At 34.7% G+C, this 7,847-nt stretch overlaps 1 pseudogene; it reads left to right on the top strand.

Moving 5' to 3' along the window:
• Positions 1–6,134: 6,134 nt before the first annotated feature.
• Positions 6,135–6,894, top strand: LOC129757095 (40S ribosomal protein SA-like; annotated as a pseudogene).
• Positions 6,895–7,847: the final 953 nt, after the last annotated feature.

The following is a 7,847-nucleotide window of genomic DNA, read 5'->3' as shown; positions in this document are numbered from 1 at the left end:
AAAAAAAACAAACACACAAATTTGAAATTTAAAAATTGGACAATCTAAACATTTTAAGATCGGACCTTACCTGTAAGCATCCGGTGTCGATTCAGATACCATTTAGTCGTGGAGTTGGCCACCACAAGAACCACCACCAACGAACATCCGGAACCGCACTTAATCGCGACAGCTTTTTGTTTTTCTCCCAACTGGCGCGGCGGCTGCTGTCTGTGAACAAAGCGGCTGAAAAACCTTCGTTTTACTAAAATCTAGTAAAATGACCTTTTTTATTACTAAAATCAAGTAAATGTAGCTTTTTGCTAACTGAACAGTAAAAAAATATTTTTGCTAACGGAAAGTAACAGCGAAATTTTGCTAAGTGGAGCCCCGAAAGTTTTGTGTGTGAATGTGTATATCATTTTCTTCTGTTTTGCATACCATCCGGGAGCAAAGATCGATATAAAAATGAATCTGGTATCAACCTGATGGCTGGAAGCTTCAAAAACCGTTGTTATATCGTTTCTCCTGACTTTTCGGGTAAATGATCTGGATGTACTCTTTTTGGTGTTGCGGGATCTGGTAACCCTATGTTAGACATAACTTTGTAAAAATTTAAAATTGTCAATAAACCAACTGTAAATAAAAGACAAAATACAGAATTGGAAGTTCTAATTTATAAATATTTGAACTTTAGATTCGTCTTAGCTTTTTATTCTTGAAGTTAAGTTTTATTGTAACATTTTGTCCAGATTCCTTCGGTTTTTAAGATATTTTGAACTACAAAGAAAAATCCTAATGAGGAACTTTCTGTTGCCAAATCATTCTTCAAAATGGATTTCATGCGGTATCAACATGTTGTATATTACGATTGAATTTATTTGGTGAAATATTGGTGTCAAAGAGAAAGATTAGAAGGTACCCAAGACTGTCAATTAAAGTCACACGTTTCTTAAGCGCCTACTGGAAAACTGATCACTCCAATGGAGAAGTTGACTACAATTTAAATTTCTTAGGGCATCTGTATTCGTGGTCTATTCTTGGGTCTAATTTATACAAGAATTGAACCAAAGAAATTAGATCCGATCCAATGAAAAAACTGGCAACTGCACTCGTGTTCCATTAACTGTCAAACGGTTTAGAACTGCGTCAAATTGGATCCAAATCTTATACCAGCAAAGTTTTGGATCAATCCTTATACCAGCTCTAAAAAAAGTTGAGTTGAAACTGGTATAATGGATCACAAATGCGGTTGCTCGGGTCGGAATTTGGGTCTAAACCGGCTGTTTGGACCACGGATACAGATGATCTTACTAATAAGGCAATTTAACACTTAAAGCCAAGGGTATTTTTCGAGTAATTTTTTTTTGTTCTGTTCTATCTGACCGAAAAAGAAAGAAACTGCATGGTAAAGGTAATTCAACAGAAGTTGATTGGTAGAATTCGGTCCAGAGCATTGCGAGTTACAGCTGCTTGAGTTTGATAAACCGACTTTTCTTCAATCTTGAGCCTTTAAGTGATAAACAAACTTTTTCGTTGATTAAACACCCCCACGGAGTGAAAAATTTTGGAAAATTCAAAGGCACATCTACTAAGGGAAGTTCAAAGTTTTTATAGAAATTCGAGCATTTACGGTTATTTTATAACGGTTTTTTGCCGCTTGGGGGGGGGGGGGGGTGATCACCCCGATCACCCCCCCCATAGGACCGCGCCTGGATTGGGATAAACCTTGATGTACAACCACATAGAAACGCTCTCCATTTTTAAAACTAAAATTGGAAACAGAAAATATGAATCACCAAAAAACATTTTAAAACATATAATCATTCACGTTGAATTTCAATTCCTTCTAGTTTGTTTTGAAAAAAATTTATACATCCTTTGGTGAAAAAGTGCAAATGTTCTTCACATCGCCTGCTTTGAAAAGAAATTTTCAAGTTTATTTTATTTGCAGTCCCCCCACAATTATAAGTCAATTAACATATCCTTCCGCCACAAAATGTTCGTTTATTCGGGTGTTAGTTAACCGAATATCATGATAACAAAGGGGGCATCCATAAATTACGTAACGCTCCTAGGGGGGGGAGGGGGTTAGCTCGAACGTTACGAATTGTGACATAGGGGAGGGGGGAGGTATGCTCATCGTTACGTAACGTTTTTTTCCTTAAAAATTTCAGTTAAATCGCAGCTTTTTTATGTCATGCAATTTTGGCAGAATGATATGCAAACCAAAATCAGTTTAAAATTTGTAAGCTTCATTATGGTTTAAACTGGTTTGTAATCTTTTCTCTTTAAAGATTCTGAAAAAGATTTCTTGAAAGATGTATTAAATATCCGTGAAATAACCGTTGAAAAAAACCCCTATATACATTTGGGTACATTTACCCCCTAGAACTCAATTCAACCTTAAGACGTAAATTTTACTATTTTTTCCCAATTTATTCAAAAAAAAATGCAATTTTGATTCTTGCGACGAACAATACTTAGTGGAATATATTTCGCATAGCAAGTTAGACTTCTTGAACAAATTAAAGTAAACAAGGTAGATCATCAGTTTATAAGCAAAGCGCAACTCATAACAAGACTATCAATTTATTTTATGAGAGAGTTATCATCACTAAGAAGCGATTTGGATAGATATTTATTAATAGATATATTAATTCCGTTTTGAAGAACGTTAAAAAATTTATGTTGAAATATTTTTTTACCTTCGAAATTCAGTATTCAAAACCATGAGAAGATGGGGGGGGGGGGGGGGGGTAATTATCAGCGTTACGTAATTTTCATAGGGGGGTACGCCGAATCATTACAATTTGTGACATACGGGGGGGAGGGGGTCAAAAAAGTGTAATTTTTGCGTTACGTAATTTATGGATGCCGCCAAAGGAACAAAGAATTGAATTGAATTGAATGGTTTATTTATTTATAAGTGTACTATTTACATGATTTCTTTAACACTCCATTGGTCAAGCCGCTTGAGGAGTGCCTAAATCCTATATATATCCTATATAGAAGGAAAAGTAAGAAAATCAATGGTAAGATACGTCTGATTCATTCATAAAAAACAAAGAAGAAAAAATTTAATAAATACGAGTCAATCTTTTATTGTACAAATTAGGATACTAACTTAATATAAGCGCACGCTTAAATTTATTAAGTATCTGGATGTGTACTGAAATAAAAGAGTGAAAGTCTAATCATAATCCCATAACCCATGTTAATCAAGTGGAATAACATTGGCTCTTTTGCATAACATACCTGCCAGCTCAGGGGGTCGTTGGATGGATTATACATACACATACATACACATACATAGTTAGCCAAATATCAAACTTTGCATAAATTTCAGTCAATCAATACTTCCTCTTTGATTTCAGGGGCCGTTCAGATACCACGTGGACAGAAAAATTAGATTTTTGACCCCCTCCTTCCCCTCCGTGGACAAGCGTGGACATTGTGCAAACCCCTACCCCCCTCCCCGGATGTCCACGTGGACAGATTTGGAAAAGTTTTTATTTTAAATACTTATAAGGCCGGAACAAATTTCAAATCCTTCTTTTGTCACTCGGAGTTGGAACATCGCGAGGGAGGGGGGGGGGGACAATAAAAAATAATGCGAAAAACAAATAAATTGGAATAAATTGCACGAAAGCTTGTATGCAACCAAATTCCATACCATATTGTTGCATAAAACCTATTAATCAAGTTTTTTTTTATCGAAAAATTCAATAAAATCAAGAATACAAAACGTGAATTAACTTGCATCTTCCAAAAGTTGGTTCTTTGTCTTGTAATCGTTCGGATATTTGAATTTTTATTTGAAATTTACTTAAAATACACACTATTAAATTTTTGGTGTAAGTTTAGGTCAAATAGGATGCACAAAATTGAAGCGTCATATTTGACATAAATTTACATCATAGACATAATAGATCGAAGCCAGAAACGCTTGAAGACCTAAATTTTGGATGACGAAGACATAAATTTGAACTGATTGAAATGTAAATTTATGTCAAATAAGATGCACAAATCCGAAGCATCACATTTGACACACATAAAATTACATTTTCAGTGATATAATTTTGTGTCATATTGAATGCACAAAAAAAGAAGCATCGTTTGTGACGTAAAATTAGGTTGTCTTAAAATTTACATTTTTGTTGTAAATGAGGCATGCGTTCTAGAAATAAATAATCAAATACTGTTACGAGATTTTATTAGCCAAAACCATACTCTTAAGATAAATGCTTGATATCACTTCGTAAGTATTTAAAGTATCTATCATAATTTACTTCTACTACACCAATTATAAGCTTGTAATAAAAGTTACTTTGATATATGTTGTTTTTCTTTTTCGTGAATTTAACAAACTGAAACCAAATTTTCTTCTTGTGTTTAAAAATAATAAGTTAACAAAGTTGTAATTGTTCCAACGACTACCCTCAAAGAGTTTACAACTAATTTTTTAAAGCTAATGATTATAACGTTAGTCATGGAAAACCTCGAGAAATAATTTTCTGGACGTTAAGTTTTGACTCATCGAAGCAATTTTATTGACTAAAACCGTCAAACGAATAATTTTACGAATCGATTCGGTACTGTCTATTTTGAAACATATAGAGCACTTAACATTTTTAATTGTGATTTGTTTTTTATGTTATAAATAATTGCATCATGGTTGTTAATGAAATACTCTTACAAATATTGCTGTAGCTGCTGATGATATTTCGAAAATTAGTCCGTTTTTAAGTAGTTTTATTTTCTAAACATAACTACTAAATTTAATATGATTTTTCATGAAAAATAATAAATTGGACTCAGAACCCTTGGTAAATAGAATGACATAACTTGTATTCGAAATAAAATTGGGATCCTCAACTGGAACATTCATATCTGATGAAGCGATAAAATTTTAGACTATAAATATGATTAAGTGCCTAAACTAAAGGCACATTGAAAAATGATGGCAAAACTAATTTGAAAATTTAAAAGGCATTACTTTTAACATATCATTTAAATCAGCTTCAAATGTTAGCCTAGAATTTTTGCACCTATACGTATCCTATAAATTTAACTTGCTAAGATTTATTTTTGTTCAAAATATTACGTTCATGTATTTTTGTTTCTTTACTGTAGCTAAACATAATAAGTATGAATAATATTGTCTGCGAACTTACATAGGCTCAAAACAGATTTTCGCATGGTCTCTTGCCATATTAGTCCATCCCATTTTACGCAACGCTCTCAAACGTACTACAGTTTCATTCCTCAGATAAAGTGGATTTATTTTTGGACAGTTTGGATTACATGTGTGATCTATTTGGCTTGTTGATCCATCGTATAGCGTCTACCAGCTGATCCTTATTGAGTCTGAAATGAAACTTGCAATAACATATCGAAGGATTTACTGAATAATAACATTGATCTAAATGATATTGATTATAAAAAAAATTCTTTTCTGGTTCATAATCAAAAATATAAAATAAATTTTTTACCGTTGATTGTAGTGTTTTTCCATTGTTCAGTCGTGTGCAGGATACATTGTTCTGCATTTCCAGATTTGATGTTTTATAAAACGATACAGTTTACAAACTCCATCTTCTGCCAGGGAACTGCAGGGAACATATATTGGTCTCTTGGAAACCTCTGGTTGTTCGATGTTGGACTTCTTTCTCATCTAAAATTTAAAAAATATATATATCGTAATTATATAAGAAGGATTTTTATCTGCTTATCAAACACGTCCGTCACCAAGTGCAATTCGAATAAGTTAATTGTGCTAGGTTAAATTCAAAATTAATGGTTTACCACAAGGTCAAATAAAAGTGGGTTCACTAAATTAAATCAGTTAGGTATAACCATTTTATTTTTTGCGAGAATCAACATTATTTTTGGGTAAGGTTTAAAATTTATGAGCTCTATATTGAAATTTGGTAGCAAATATTTTTCGCCATTACCACTGTCCTGTAACCTATAAATCATCTATTTGTGCATTGATTATAGTTTGATTGATTCTAATATTAAATTCGAGCTAGGAAAGTTAATTCTTTTGTTAGCATACAGAATATTAGCAATGCACTTTTACTCGTTTTTTCAAAAACGCTTACTGAGCTACGAAGCGCCTTATGAAGTAAAACCATCACGGGTGCCGTGGCGACGAATGTGTAAAAAAAATTTTAAGCAAGACATTGAAGAAAAAATACTTACCTGGTTATTCTTTTAGAGTGATCAATTTTCACTTTACTGGCGCTGAAGGAGGAGGATGTAAAGTGATGTTGGTGGCCACTATTTACATCGGCAGCACATATTATGTTAATTTCCAAATGGAATCGCAAGTGTTCAAGCGACACCCGGATGGTGTGCACATCATCAACCTGGGTCACACGTGGGAGAAGCTGCTCCTTGGCTGCCCGGTGCATCGCCAGCATAGAGTAGCCCGGAGAGGTGTTCGCCATCTCGTCGCATCCATTCAGACAGCATGCGCTGCTGAAGTTCACCAATCAAATCCAGCCGGCCACTTTCAAAATCAAACACCAGCCCGTCATCGGAGGTTCGTACACCAACACTTGCTGCAACACCGATTCACTGCTGAAGTTCGTCAACATTGTGCAACACCAAGGCTCCGCACTTGATCGGTCTGATGCGGTGGCTGTGGGCCCGCGAAGTGCTGCGTCTGTGCGGAACGATCACCCAAGACCGATGGGACGTCAAGCCGGATCTATTCTTCTACCGTGATCCGGAGAAGGCCGAAAAGGAACAGGCTGCCCTGGAGACCGCTCCGACCGTCAAGGATCTGAAACCGCAGGAACCGTGTACTGGAGGACACCACCACTTGGGCCGGTGAGGAGGCTGTCGTTGCTCCGCTGTGATTGCCACCGACGATTGGAACAAGGATCCTTCCCGTTTCTTTTTCATCAAGCTGTTAAAATTGGATACATTGAAAATTGTATACATTAGACAAAAGTGAATCATGAAAACATCGGACATTTAAATAAAATTCGTACGTACCTTATTTTTGCTAGAATATGCTTGAAAACAAAACAAACTAGCACTTCACTTTTCTTGGATTTTGACGTTTCCATTATGAATGTATTGGTGTGATTCACTTCGCTCAGGATATGGATTCTCACAAATATCAGCATAAATCGACCAGCAAAAATGATATTGACCTAATTTTAGGTTTTAAAAGCAAAAACTTACATCTTGAAAGATTTAAATGTAGATCTTTTGAATACACATTGCTCATGCTCAAGTCGCTGAGTGATTTAGAGTTTAACTGATGTAAAATTAAATCATTCCTCGATTAGATCAAAATAATATTAAGTCTCGAAGCGTTCCTGTCTCGTTTAATTTTATAAATTTTTTGGTGTGTATTTCAAACTTTATTTATGCTCCCCTTCGGGATTTTGGAAATTTCGAAGGGAGGGGTGACAAAAGAAGAAATTGATATTTGTTCCAGCCTAATTTGACAGTTAGAAAACACCACTTTTTGCCTTTTTGTTATAAATATGGCTGATTTTGTAAAACCGAATAAGAATTTACTGATATAATAAAAATTTAAACTTGTTAGTTATCATATTTATCACTTGCTTTTAAGTAGCTATACTTTTTGTTTAAACTTAAACTGGAAAGGTATGCCATTTTAAGATTTTGATGTAAACATCTGAATTCACCTTTAGAAAATATTTTGAAAGTAAATTTGTCCACGTGGACATGACCAAAACTCCTACCCCCCCTCTCCGTGGACAAGCGTGGACATTTCCATACCCCCCTCCTCCCCCTAAGTTGTCCACGTGGTATGTGAACGGCCCCAAATATGTTTTTATTTTCAATTTTGTTAAAAATAACATAATTTACCGAAATAATCA

Source organism: Uranotaenia lowii, chromosome 3 (genome assembly GCF_029784155.1).
Source record: "Uranotaenia lowii strain MFRU-FL chromosome 3, ASM2978415v1, whole genome shotgun sequence".
Lineage (NCBI taxonomy): Eukaryota > Metazoa > Arthropoda > Insecta > Diptera > Culicidae > Uranotaenia > Uranotaenia lowii.
Note: the sequence above shows the minus strand (reverse complement) of the source record. Positions and strands in the feature narration are given on the sequence as shown.